General features: G+C 35.9%; 1 non-coding gene across 1 annotated transcript; it reads left to right on the top strand.

Annotated features, from left to right (window-relative positions):
* The first annotated feature begins 1,339 nt into the window (after positions 1 to 1,339).
* On the top strand, positions 1,340 to 1,445 carry LOC128042621 (small nucleolar RNA R71). The gene has a single exon (XR_008198136.1). It is a non-coding gene; the product is annotated as a small nucleolar RNA R71 (small nucleolar RNA).
* The last annotated feature ends 13,882 nt before the right edge of the window (positions 1,446 to 15,327 follow it).

Here is a 15,327-nt window from a genome sequence, read left to right as displayed (position 1 = left end):
GAAATTAAATTGTTGATATAATAATTTTACAGATATTAGGTTAATTTTAGCAGTTTTGCAAAAAGGGAGAAAAATCAACTCTGCAGACACATTGAAAGAATTAATTTACGAGGCACCTTGGGAGCACAAGATGATGAATTAATAGCCATGAGGGACTTAAATTTAAGTTTTTAGACTTCCTCAAATCAATTGGTCCGATTTAATTTTTATTGGGAAAAACAACTAGCTTGAAATAGAAGAAAGGGCCTGAATTGAACAAGTAAAGAGGGAGGATGGACAAGCCCAAAAGAGCAACCCAAACTGTCCCATATAGCTGACCCAATAAACTTATTTTATCATATTTTTATACTTGCAAATCAGCCCTTGAACTTCTCCTAAATGTCATTCAAATCCCTCCCTTTTTCATGCCTTTTATTTTTAGCCACAAGCTAAAAATAGTAAATTTAAGTCAACCATTCCTTCCACCTACCATGGCCGGCCATGAGATGGGGGATTGGATGTTACTTTTAAATAATTTTAGTTGCCATATCCCACTATAAAATCTCCCTACACTCCCTCATTTTTCATCCTTGACTTGACACATCATTCTCCCTTTTCTCTCTTCCATTCCTTTTATTGTTTTCCCATTTTCTTTGTCTTCCTTTCCTTGTCGATTTTCCCTCTTGAAAAAGAGCTAGCACGTCCCTTGGAATAGCAGCATTCAAGTGTTCATGAAAATCTTGGATCAACAGAACGAGGAAAGAAGAAGAGGAGTGCACTAGTCTGGCTTCAGAGAATCACATACTGAGGTTTCAACGAGCAGAGAAGAGAACCACATGCAGTATGGTCACTTGGCTTGACCCTATCCTGAGGTTTCTACAAATAAGAAGTTTGAATATTAGTATTTTTAGCTTTATTTGAACAGTTACCTCCTCCTTGGTTTCCTTCCCATCTTAAGTTTGGGCGGTCCCTCCAGTCGGGATTATATGGATTCAAATAAGGGTTTCCACCCCTATTCTCGATGTAGTTTACATTCTTGGTGGGATTATTGATATAGTGGAAGAGTGTTTTGTCTGCTCCATGCATAGCCGATGTAGAAGCAGTTTTGATACAGTTGAGTCTATCCACTATTTGTTGATACTTGTCATCCTCTTGGATAGCTTTGACCATAGCAGGTTGCTGGCCATATGTGAAATGTTCAATTGGCCACTAATAGGAGTTTAATGCCATATTTTCAATAATTTTGTAAGCATCCTCGTATGTCATGTTCATAAGGGCTCCTCCTGCTGCTCCGTCTAATCTAGATTGTGCGTTCGCATCCAATCCGTTATAGAATATCTGTAGTCGCATCTACTCAGGAAATTCGTGGTGCAGGCATTTTTGAATCAATGTTTTCAAATGTTCCCACGCCTCATAGAAGCTTTCTCCCTCCATCTGTCTAAAGACAACAATCTTTTTTCTTAGATAGTTTGCTTTGCTAATCGGGAAGAACTTTCATAAGAGTTGTCCAGCAAGTTCATCTCATGTCGTGATAGACCATGGTGCCTATGAGTCTAACCAAGAAAAGGCATTATCAATTAAAGGAAAGGTGAATAAACGAAGACAAATAACGCCATCAGTGACCCCGTTATACTTAAAAGTATCACAGAGTTAGAGAAACAATTTTAAATGCTGATTAGGGTCCTCTATCATTGTGCCTCTAAATTGCAGATTATTTTGGATCATTAGAGTCATCGTCAGTTTGATCTCGAAATTATTAGCCAAAATTGTCAGCCTTGCTATACTTTCCTAAATCATGTCCAGGCATAATCTGTTAGGGTTCTCTCGTTCCAACCCATATGCACATTCGCGGGTAGCTATGGTGGTACTACTCCTAGCAGGTTATTGTTAGCTTCGTAGAGCAATAGATTCTCATGTGGTACGTTGCCTACAGTAGGTGGTGGATGATCTTACATCTACTGCTATTATTGCTGTAGATGATTTCTACAAATTATTCACTCTAGATCTGTAACTGGCTTGATAGGTGTTCCCTTACTACGAGTCATACACTAAACCCAGAAAGAAGAGTTAATAAGAATAAAGAAACTAAAATCATAGCTATAGTTAAAAAATTATCTTAATTATTCTTTTAAAAGTGCAAAAAATTAAAATTAATTTAGAAACGTTGCCTCCCTAGCAATAACGCCAACAACATAACCGCCTCCGAACGTACTAACATCTAGAGTGTGACTAATGTAATAAGATATATTAATATGAGATGGCATTCGCAAGTGTACGGGTCGAGTTGTAATATAGTTTTTACAACAAAATGAGTACTCAGAGGATCGTACCCAAGAGAGGCAAGTGTTAAATCAATTTTAACCTAAACACTAAAAGATATAATTAGTACTTTAAATTAGTTATAGTAAGATAATATAAAATAAAAGATTTTTAGGGTTTTTATAATAGTAAAAATAAAATAACATAAAAAGATAAAATTCAAAAGACTAAAGAGTAGAGTAAAGCAAATCTTGATTATGGGTGATTAGCTCGCTTCGGTAATCCCCATTAACTGTCTATTCGGGTTTCTCGTTAATCAACTAGTCGTTACCCTAACTAGATCTTCCAATATTCCACTAAAATAATGAGTCCACAAGGACTACTTATCTTCTAACCTCATAGTCTAGACTAGTTTGGGGTGAAGGTGTTCATGGATGGGCCATACCAATTTTGGGTTAATTCCCACCTTAATAACTTCCTAGGGTTGTCAAGCCTAGGATTTGTTTCACTTTTTTCCTTTCCCAAATAGCTGATCTGCTAAACAACCCTACAAAACAGTTAATAGATCATACCTCCACTCGCTAATCCCCCATAGAGGGATTAGTTCCTCATAGCTTCTATAGAGAATATAAGATCAATATAAAGAACGAATATGCTAAATAAGTTGCCAGTATAGAGTTTACAAAATAACCTAATTGTATTAAGAATTGATTGTGAATCCACAAAGTTTGATGATCTCCCCAAATTAGATATCTTGAAAAAAAAGAACAACTAAAAATAAATTCTAAAAACCTTAGAAAAAAAGAAAACTAAACTAAAATTAAAAGACTAGTTCTAAATAGAACGAATGGCCCCATAACATGTCCCAAAGGAGCCTATTTATAGATTCTTAGTGGTTGTCGTCCTTAACACTAGGTTAGTTGACATTCTCAAGCTTTAAGTTTGATTGTGCAAACCAAAATGCCCTTGTGTCGTGATTATCTCCCATCCAGAGTTGATGTTGCAACACACTAGGACCTGTGTCGTGACATAGTAATTAGTGTACTCCTCCTAGGATATCTTCCAGGGTATGTCACAATACCACTAGTCTGTGTCATGACATCGAAGGCAGTCTCATAAATTTTCCATTTTGTTCCCTATGTTGCTACATCGAGCCTTCCGTGTTGTGACATAGTGACCAGTATTGATTTAGTACGCTTCTAAGTGTCTCCTGCAAACTTTTAGATTTCATTGGCTCACCCTTAGGCCTCATTCGACCTCTAAGGTCAATAAAAGACTTAATTTGCACATTTTATTACTTAAAAAGAACTTAAGAAAGCATAATTAAAACTTAATAAAAATACCTCCTTTCAGGCTCCTAAAGTGCAGAAATTATTTTAATATGCTACATCAAATTATGCCAGATCACCTATCCGTGAACACCTTAACCCTAAACCGATCTTAACTTTAAGGTCAGAAGATAAGTATTTCTTACCGACTCAATATTTCAGTGGACATATCGGAAGATCCTGCTAGGGTATTGACTAGTTGATTGAATAAGAAATCCTAAGATGATAGTTGATTATGACTACCAAAGCGAGCTAATCACCCATGCCTAGATTTGATATATATTCAATTATTTGATTTCTTACTTTTCATTTATTTAGTTCATTATTATTTTTAGTGTAATTTATAAAAAAAACCTTCCTTTTAATTCTTTGTACTATAATTCAATTAGAGTATTAATTAGATTTATTTATGCTTAGATTATAATTAATTTTGTGCTCGCCTCTATTGGGTACGATCCTTGGAGTACTTACCTACTCCATTGTAACTATATTACAACCTGACTCGTATGCTTGCGGATACCGCTTTTTGACATCGTTTTTGTAGGGTTTCTACTCTGGATGTTGGTGCACCCGGAGGTGCTCACTCACACGCTTTCATGTCGTGATCTACCAGTCCAGCCTTAATCTTAATGGAGGCATCACCATAAGTGTTCACATCATACAAAGCCATGAGTCTCAACCACATGGTCTTGCACTTATTTTCATATTGTGATCTGCCAGTCTGGTTAGCAATATAATTGCCTTACCAGAGGCATCACAAAAGTATGTTTTACCCATATTTTCACTTACAAAAATTCATTCACACTCTTACTTGATTCGTACTCTCCCATATCATACTTTACCTACATGCTTAACACCCAACTATATATTCAGTCAGTACTTCATACATATCATTTTTTCACATATAGCATCTTTTCTTTACTTCAGACACTTACCATTTAGGCGATATATCATCAGCATTTATATAATTTTACTTGCATAGTTCACATGCAAGAGTTAGTATAGAGACTCACCTGATACTTACGAAAATTGCAGCTCTGGGTTCCAAACTCGAACATCCATCTCGACCCAAGCAACAATTTCTTAAAGATAGATTCACTATTACAACTCATTTAGATACAAACTGCTAACATCACAATCACAGATAACCCTATGCAAAACCTTGTATTCATATCCTATTATTTGTAAGCTCTAACATTCTTATTTTTTCAAAAACATAACATGCAGAGCTATATTACTTATCAGAAGATGAAACCACCACTAATTAAATCCAGAACCTTGGTTTCCAACTTAATGAGAAAGAGATAACATTTAAGTTTAACAAAATGAAAGAATTATAGAGTAATATTGAAGGAAGAAGAAACTTCCCTACAAACTCTTCACACACACACACACACATATAACCTTAATTCCCTTTAATTGAATTTGAAAGTGTCGAACATAATTTAGATTTGTCCTTCTTAATGGCCTATAGATTTCGAGAGAAACATAAATGAAAATCTAGCATAATGGATATTAGACCAGTCAATCTAGTTGGTTCCTAACCAGGTCATTTTACAACCCAACTAACACAATACTTAGTCAAACTAGGCGTACTATACATTTGGTGATAACTTATATATGTCCTGTAATATTCAACTAAAACTCCGATGTGCACTCTTCACTCGTCTTATTCCTTCTCAAATGGAGATTGCTATGAGAACTAAATCTTGATATACTTTTCTGGGTGAATACTCTATGTGCCAAACATTAGAGGCTTAAAAATTGGCAGACTTACCATTAGAGCATGCCAAAATAGATAACATTCACAACTATATGCCTTACTCTTGGATTGGCCTATTTTAGGATGTGTCAGGTTGACTATGTATTCGTGACTCATATGCTTTGATGTAAGTAAAAGCCTGAGTTCAAATAGATAAGGAACCAAATGTAACACCCCTAACCCAAATCTGTGGCGAAACAGGGTTACGAAGTGTTACCGAAGATTACAATTTAAACGGATGGAAAATTCAAACATTTCATAACATATAGCATTCATGTCAGAAACCAATCATAATCATGCATATTGTCCCTAATATGAGCCCTCGAAGCTCAAAATAGGCCTTAGAAGCAAATCGAGACTAAATCAGAAATTTAGAGAATTTTTCAGAAACTTATAAAATTTTCAAAACTGCAGGGGTCACATAGCCGTGTGGCCAGGCCGTGTGACTTACACAGCTAAGAGACACGCCTATGTCTCAGGCCTTGTGGACATTTTTAATAAGGACACACGGCCGTGCCCCAACCCGTGTCAGTGCCTGTGTAACTCAATGACTTGGGTCACACGGCCAAGCCACACGTCCATGTGCCAGGCCGTGTACCCTTTAAAGTTACCTCACACACTCGTGTGCCAGGCCGTGTGCTACCCCGTATAATAGCCTGACTTGCAACCCTTTGAAATCTACAGGGGACACATAACTGTGTCACTTGGTCGTGTGTCACAAATGGCTGAGACACACGTCTGTGTCTCTGCCCGTGAGTACGGAAATAGGCCACTTTACAAGCCAGTTTTCTCACCCAAATTTGCATTCACCTACACACAAAAATGTACACATACACAAGCTATAATCAAGCATCCAAAACAAGTAAAATCAAGTCTTAAACATGTAGTATATGCACATAAAACCAATATGCCTTTAGGCACCTCAAATGACAATATACAAACATGTATAATCATGTACACCATTAAATCAAATAAGCCAATAATGTACCAAGCCATTTTGCATCATTTCATGCTAATTCACTTGCCATCCAAAACATACCATTTGGTACCAATTATACTACTTATTCACCTTTCATTATTCCATCACAAATCAAGACATTCATCTATCATATAAGACAACTTATATACATACCAAAATAAGCCATTATATCATTAAGATACCAAAAAGTCAACCACATCAAGTGACCATTTCTAACAACCAAACATATGGATAATATTAGCCCAAATAACTTATACATGTCATTATAACCAAAATGTAACCAACCAAAAGTACAAAAAGAGCTGATGGATAGTGTGATATAGCTTCGACGAGCTTCCAACACGAACGGGTTTCTGAATAACTATAAAACACAGAAAATAACACAGAGTAAGCATTTAAGCTTAGTAAGTTCGTATAACATCGAATTTAACTGACCATTTAACCACCATTAAACTTACCATGTCCAATACACATGGATGAAATTAAGAAGTAATCACATTTTATATACATGTATTATTCATTTCATATATCAATGTATCATGTAACATTACTTTCATGTGTTTCATGTAAATACCTATAATATCTTATATCGAACTCATATAATCTCGTAACATAACTATGCCCGTTTAAGCATTTAAAAAATCGTTGGATATGCGGGTAGTACACACGAGGTGTACTGAACTGTAATTCGTCAATTCCTGTACATGTATGCTCATACGATCTCTACATCGGTATGCTCTTATGAGCTCTAAACGGTAAGCTCCTCTGCGCTAAATAACAGTAAGCTCCTTCGAGCTGAATAATGGTAAGCTCATACGAGCTGAGTATCGGTAACCTCATATAAGCTTAAATCGGTAACCCTAATGACATGTCATTTGTTTCTACGAATTATTAAGGTCCAAATGGGGCTCGATAATCGTCGTACGTTGTCAGATATGCAATCGGTATTCATATATGACAATAATGAAAATTACATATATATTTCAATTAAAGAATATAATTACATAATTTAACTACACGAACTTACCTCGACGAGTGTTCGTAGATACAGAGGCGACTAATCTGATATTTTCTCTTTGCCTCGATCTAACTCTATATGAGGTCTAACCAGATCTATATGAATAAATTTAACCGAATTCAATATAATTCATATTCAATTTAGTCCAACACACTTTTCACAAAATTACCATTTTGCCCCTATATTTTAAATTCTTTGTAATTTTGTCCGTAGGCTCAAAAAATGAAATTCATTCAATTTTATCCCTACCCAAGTCTAGCCGAATTATAAACATATTTATAGCAGCCCATATATTTCACAAATTCACAATTTTACCATAAATTTATCACATTTTTCAATTTAATCCTTAATTGATAATTTCATCAAATATTCTTTTACAAAAGTTGTTTATCTAACAACAACCATTTATTTTCTACCATTAAACTTCAAAAACCTAACATATTCATCAATGGTAAAACTCAAATACCTTAACAGTTTCACAAATAGTCCCCGGGCTAGCTAGATTAAGCTACAACGATCCCAGAAACATAGAAATTATCAAAAACGGATTAAAATTTCATACCTAAATAAAGAAATGGAGATGGTCGAATGAAGCATTCAAAAATTGCTTGCTCCCTTGAATTTTTGGTTGCAAAATAGATAATTGAAGATGATGAAAATTTTAGTTTTATTTTAATTAACCTTTATTCACTAATTTCCAAAATTAACTTTTAAAACATTTAATAATTACACAAAATGCCAAGCCATTATCATCCACTAACTCATTAATGGGCTAATTGCCATATAAAGACCTCTACTTCAAATTTCTATAGCTATGTAATACCATTAGCTAATAGAACTCAACTTTTACACTTTACGCGATTTAGTCATTTTATCAAATTGATCATGTAAACGGTAAAATTTCTTAACGAAATTTTTATATGGTAATATTGTTATGATGTAGACTATAAAATAATAATAAAATAAATTTTCCAACTTCAAATTTGTGGTCCCAAAACCACTGTTCTGATTTCACTAAAAACGGGTTGTTACAACTTTTCCCCCTAAAGAGATTTTTGTCCCTGAAAATCTTACCAGAAAAGTGGTTTAGATATTGCTTTCTCATAAATTCCTTGGGATCCCAAGTAGCTTCTTCTATTCTGTGTTGTTGCTAGAGAACTCTTACTAAATTTATGTTTTTGTTTCTCAACTCTTTCACCTCTCATACCAGAATTCTGGTCGGTTCTTCACTGTATGTCATATCAGGTTGAATCTCGACATCTGTCGGAGAGATAACATGTGATGGGTCAAATTGACATCGTCTTAACATAGACACGTAAAATACATTGTAGATTATTTTAAGTTCTGATGGTAAAGCTAATCGGTACGCAGCAAGTCTGATTCTCTCAGTAATCTCATATGGCCCGATAAATCACGAACTCAGCTTTCCTTTACGACCCAACTAAAGAACTTTCTTCCAGGGCGAAACATTCAAAAATACTCTATCACTGACTTGAAACTCTACATCTTTATGTTTAAGATCCGCATAGGATTTCTAACGATTTGAAGCTACTTTTAAGCTATCTCGGATCACTTTCACTTTTTCTTTAGTTTCTCGAATAAGTCAACCCTATGTATCTTTTTCTCACTAAGGTCAGTCAAGTATAACGGACTTTAGCATTTACGACCATATAAAACTTCATACGGTGCCATCTTTATGCTCGACTGAAAACTATTATTATACGCAAATTCGACCAATGACAAATATTTCGCTCAGTTGCCTTCAAACTCTATTATCCAACATCGAAGCATATCTTCAAGAATCTGAATTATTAGCTCGGATTAACCATTGATTTGGGGGTTAAATGCAGTGCTAAAATGCAACCGCGTACCCAAAGCTTCCTGTAACCTTCTCCAGAATCATGATGTGAACCTCGGATCTCTATCCGAAATAATGGATACTGGCACCCCGTGTAATCTGACAATCTCAAAAACATATAACTCAGCTAATCTGTCAAGTAAAAAACCTGTACGCACCGAAATAAAATGTGCAGACTTCGTCAAACGATCAATAATAATCCAGATAGCATCTTTCTTTCTTAGAGATAGGGGTAACCCCGATACGAATTCCATAGTGACCTATCCCATTTCCACTCACGTATCATCACTGGTTGTAATAGTCCTGAAGGTACCTGAACATCTAGATACAAAATAAAAAATCTCACATTTCATTCCCTGCCACCAATACATTTGTCTCAAATCGTTGTACATTTTATTGCTCCCCAGATAAATAGAAAAGCTACCACTATGAGCTTCATATAAGATTTTCTGTATAAGCTTTGGATTCTTCGGTACACAAACTCTATCTCTAAATGAAAAACAATCATTGAGCCCTATCCAAAAATCTAAATTTGACGTCGACTCACACTGTACTCATTTAGCTCGTAACTCATTATCACAATTCTGAGCTTCGCAGATCTGCTGTAGAAATATCCATTTAGCTTTTAACTCAGCTAAGATCGAGCTATCATCATACAATGTCAATCGTGTATTCATCGCTCATAAAGCAAACAAAGACTTTCTACTCAGAGCATCCTCAACTACATTTGCTTTTCCCAGATGCTAATCAATAACTAACTCATAATCTTTCAACAGTTTGAGCCATCTACGTTGTCTCAGATTCAGATCTTTCAGCAGTATCAGATACTTTACACTCTTGTGATCGATAAATATGTGACATTTTTCACTGAACAAATGGTGTTGCCAAATTTTCAATGCAAACACAATAGTTGCCAACTCTAAGTCATGTGTCGGATAGTTTTTCTCATGCGACTTTAACTGTTTGGAGGCATAAGCTATTACTTTTCCTTCCTACATCAAAACACAGCTTAAACTGTTCAATGACGCATCACTGAATATCACAAAATTCTTTACCCGATTTAGGCTGAACCAAAACTGGTGCTTCGATCAATAGTGCTTTCAACTGGTAAAACTTTGCTGACATTTATCAGACCATTCAAACTTCACATCTTTCTATAATAACTGCGTAATCGGTGTAGTTATCATCGAGAACCCTTTTAAAATTTTTCGGTAATAACTAGCTAATCCCAGAAAACTTTGGACTTCAGATACATTTTTCGGTGGTTTCCAGTCAACAACCGTTGAATTTTTACTCGAATCAACTCTAATGCCTTCAGTCAATACTATGTGTCCCAGAAAACCAACTTCTCAAAGCCAAAACTCAAATTTGCTAAATTTAGTAAACAATTGTTTATCTCGCAGAGTTTGTAGAATAATTTTCAAATGCTCGGCATGTTCAGTCTCGTCTTGAGAATATATCAGAATATCATCAATAAATACCAGAACAAATCTTTCTAAATACGGTCTAAAGATTCTATTCATCAAATCCATAAATATTGTAGGTGCTTTAGTTAAACCAAACGACATCATAATAAATTCATAGTGTCCGTACTTAGTTCTAAATACAGTTTTCGACACATCCAAATCTTTCACTCATAGCTGATAATAGCTAGAATGAAGATAAATCTTCAAGAACACTGTGGCACCTTTCAACTAATCGAATAGAGTGTCTATACGAGGTTATGGATATTTGTTCTTGATTGTAACTTCATTGAGCTGACGGTAGTCAATGCATAATCTCATCGATCTGTCCTTTTTCTTAACGAACAGAACCGGTGCACCCCATGGTGAAAAACTAGGTCGAGCAAAACCCCTGTCTGTCAATTCTTGCAACTGTGCTTTCAACTCTTTTAACTCTGTAGGAGCCATTCTATAAGGTGCTATCGATATCGGTGATCTTCCCAGTACAAGTTCTATAGTAAACTCGACCTTGCTGATTTGTGGTAATCTAGGTAACTCCTCTAGAAACACATCGGGATACTCGCAAACCACTGGTATTGGTTCAAGCTTCAACTCAGACACTTTAGTATCCAATACATAAGAAAGGTAAACATTACAACCTTTTCTCACATATTTTTGTGCTGACACAGCTGATATCACAATAGGCAACCTACTCGAATTATCTGATTCAGTACGAAGCATCTCACCATTCTAACATTTCAATACGATAAGCTTCTATCTACAATTTACCACAGCATTATGCAGAGTTAGCCAATCCATGCCCAAAACCACATCGAATTCATCAAATGGTAATAGTATCAAATCAGCCGAAAAACTATAACCCTGAGTCATCAATGGACAGTTCTTGCAAACCTTATCGACTAGCACATACTGGCCTAGGGGGTTCGATACTTGAACCACAAATTCAGTAGACTCAACAGGTAAATTTTTACTGGACACTAAATTCGTGTAAACATATGAATGAGTCAATCCAGGATCAATCAAAGTAATTGCATCAATATCATAAAGAGAGAAAGTATCGGTAATAACATCTGGCACAGAAACATCTTCCCGTGTATGAAAAACATAATCCCTAGCTGGTGCTCATGCCTCGAATCTTGCAGTAGAGTCTTTCATCATGTCACGACTGCCACTCGTATTTCTAGGATTACGGGGTGGCCTATCTCTCGCAGCTATGTTGCTCGGCATCAAAGTTTGAATATTATCTTTCTCAGATTTCTCAGGGCCATCTCTATGATAGTGGTCAAAGAAACCACATCTGAAACACGCTCCGCTCTTTATTCAACACTCACCATAATATGGTTGATTACAGTGCTTGCACTCAGGTCTGGTGTTTCTAACACTACCCACACTCGTTACAGATGTAGCCTGGGGTTTAGGACTAGAGCATTGGGCACCTCTGTCTCTATTGGAGTATCCCACAGAAGTAGTAAAACGGTAGTGATGTTTTTTTATATTTCTTCGATACTGACTGATTCGAATTTCTTGTCAATCTCTTTCTCGAATCTCTAGCTTCAAATTCAGCGTGTCCTTTCTCTTTGCTCAGCTCTTCTGCTTTATGTGCCCGATCAACTAGTACAGCAAACTCTTTTACCTCAAAGATCCTGACTAAAAGCTTTATATCCTCATTTAATCCATCTTCAAACCGCTTACACATTGCAGTTTCAGTTGGAATACACTTTCAAGCATATTTTCTCAATCAAACAAATTCCCGTTCATATTCAGACACTGTCATACGACCCTGTTTAAGCTCCAGAAATTCTTTATGTTTCTGATCCAGAAACCTCTGACTAATATAATTTTTCAGAACTCGGTTTGAAAGAATTCCCAAGTGACCCGATCTCTCGATACAATAGAAATCAATGTATTCCACCACTAATAAGCCGAATCTTTTAATAGAGATACTGCACACTTAAGACATTTAATCGGTGAACAAGATAATTCATCAAGAAATCTGATGGTATTCTCTAACCAGAACTCAGATCTCTCGGGATCATCCTCAGCTATAGCTCAAAATTCTTCAGCCCCGTACTTACGGATCTTATCAACAGAAGCTTACTAACTTAGATAGGTTACGTACCTTGAGGAATAACGGGAACCAGTTGAGGAACAGAAGGGGGTGGAGGTTGTCGAGCAGCCAGGTTCGTCCGTATGAACTCGGTGAACCAATCATTCATCATCTAGAAGAAGGTTTCCTTAGCCTCTCCTTCCCAGCCCTCAAATACGGGCCTCATACCACTCGAAGCTACTTGGTCAATGGAGGCTTGAGAGTTACTCTCTACTTCATCAGAATCAGCTCAGTTGGATGTCATTGCTATATGAAAACATGTTTTAAAATGGTTAGGAGATATCACACTATCACAGGTTATATAATGGCATGTATAGCTAGACTCGTACACGCTACGTTCAGTCTGAGAATCAACTAAATCGTAGCTCTAATACCAGTAAATCTAACACCCTTAACCTAAATTTGTCACCAAGATAGGGTTACGAAGTATTACCAAAGTTTACAATTTAGACGGACATAAAATTCAAACATTTCATAACTTATAGAATTCATGTCAGAAACCAATCATAGTCATGCATATTGTCCCTAATACGATCCCTTAAAGCCCAAAATAGGCTTTAGAAACAATTCAGGACTAAATAAAAAATTTAGAGAATTATTCAGAAACTTATAAAATTTTCAAAACTGCAGGGGTCACACGGCCAAGAGACACGCCCGTGTCTTAGGCCTTGTGGGCATTCGAAATAGGGACACACGACCGTGTCCCAGCCCGTGTCCATTCCTATGTAACTTACTGATTTGGGTCACACAGCCCGTGTGCCAAGCCGTGTACCCTTTGAAGTAACCTCAAATGCCCATGTGCCAGGCCGTGTAACATCTTGACTTGCAACCCTTTGGGAGCTTCAAGGGACACACGGTCGCGTCACTAGACCGTGTGTCACACACAGCTGAGACACACACCCCTTTCTCTGCACATGTGGATGAAAATAGGTCATTTTAGAAGCCGTTTTTCTCACCCAAATTTGCATTCACCTACATCCAAAAATGCACATATACACAAGCTATAATCAATCATCCAAAACAAGTAAAATCAAGCTTTAAACAGGTAGTATATTCACATAAAACCAATATGCCCTTAGGCACCTCAAATGACAATATACAAACATGTATAATCATGTACACCATTAAATCAATTAAGACAATAATATACCAAGCCATTTTGCATCGCTTCATGCCAATTCACTTACAATCCAAAACATACAATTTGGTACCAATTATACTACTTATTCACCTTTCATTATTCCATCAAAAATCAAGACATTCATCTATCATATAAGGCAACTTATATTCATACCAAAATAAACCATTATATTATTAAGATACCAAAAACTCAACCACATCAAGTGACCAATTCTAATAACCAAACATATGGATAATATTAGCCCAAATAACCTATACATGCTATTATAACCAATGGATAGTGTGGTATAGCTCTGACAAGCTTCCAACCTGAACGAGCTTCCGAATAACTATAAAACACAGAAAATAACACAGAGTAAGCATTTAAGCTTAGTATGTTCGTATAACATTGAATTTAACTTACCATTTAACCACAATTTAGGTAAGTAAACATAGCATATCCCAACCAATTTGGCAAAAAGCCTAAACACATTTCACCAACATATTAGCCATGTAAATCACATACATAATCAAATACCCATGGATGAATTCAACAAGTAATCAAATTTCATATACATGTATTATCCATTTAATATATCAATGTTCATTTAACATCACTTTCATGTGTTTCATGTAAATACTTGTAATAGTTCATATCGAACTCATATAATCTCATAACATAACTATGCCCGTTGAACCATTTAGAATATCATTGGATTCGCGGGTAGTACACACCAGGTGTACTAAACTATAATCCGTCAATTCCTATACATGTATGCTCATACGAGCTCTAAATCGGTATGCTCTTACTAGCTATAAACGGTAAGCTCCTTTGAGTTGAATAACAGTAAGCTCCTCCTAGCTGAATAACAGTAAGCTCATGCGAGCTGAGTATCGATAAGCTCATACAAGCTGAAATCGGTAACCCTAATGACATGTCATTTATATCCTATGAATTCTTAAGGTTCAAACGGGGCTCTGTAATCATCGTACATCATCGGATATGTGATTGGTATTCATATATGACAATAATGCAAATTACATACTTATAATTCAATTAAATCATATAATTACATAATTTAATTACACGAACTTACCTCAACGAGTGTTCGTAGATACGGAGGTGACTAATTCGAGATTTTCTCTTTGCCTCGATCTAACTCCGTACGAGGTCTAACTGGATCTATACGAATGAACTTAGCTCAATTAAATATAATTCATATTCAATTCAGTCCAACAAACATTTTTCACACAATTACCATTTTCCCCTATATTTTTCATTCTTCTTAATTTAGCCCCTACGCTCGAAAAATGAAATTCATTCAATTTTATCCCTACCCAAGCCTAGCCGAATTATAAACATATTTATAGCAACCCATATATTCACACATTCAAAATTTTACCACACAATTTATCACATTTTTTAATTTAATCCCTAATTGATAATTTCATCAA

The sequence above is a fragment of the Gossypium raimondii genome, chromosome 7, assembly GCF_025698545.1.
Source record: "Gossypium raimondii isolate GPD5lz chromosome 7, ASM2569854v1, whole genome shotgun sequence".
NCBI classification, from domain to species: Eukaryota; Viridiplantae; Streptophyta; class Magnoliopsida; order Malvales; family Malvaceae; genus Gossypium; species Gossypium raimondii.
Note: the sequence above shows the minus strand (reverse complement) of the source record. Positions and strands in the feature narration are given on the sequence as shown.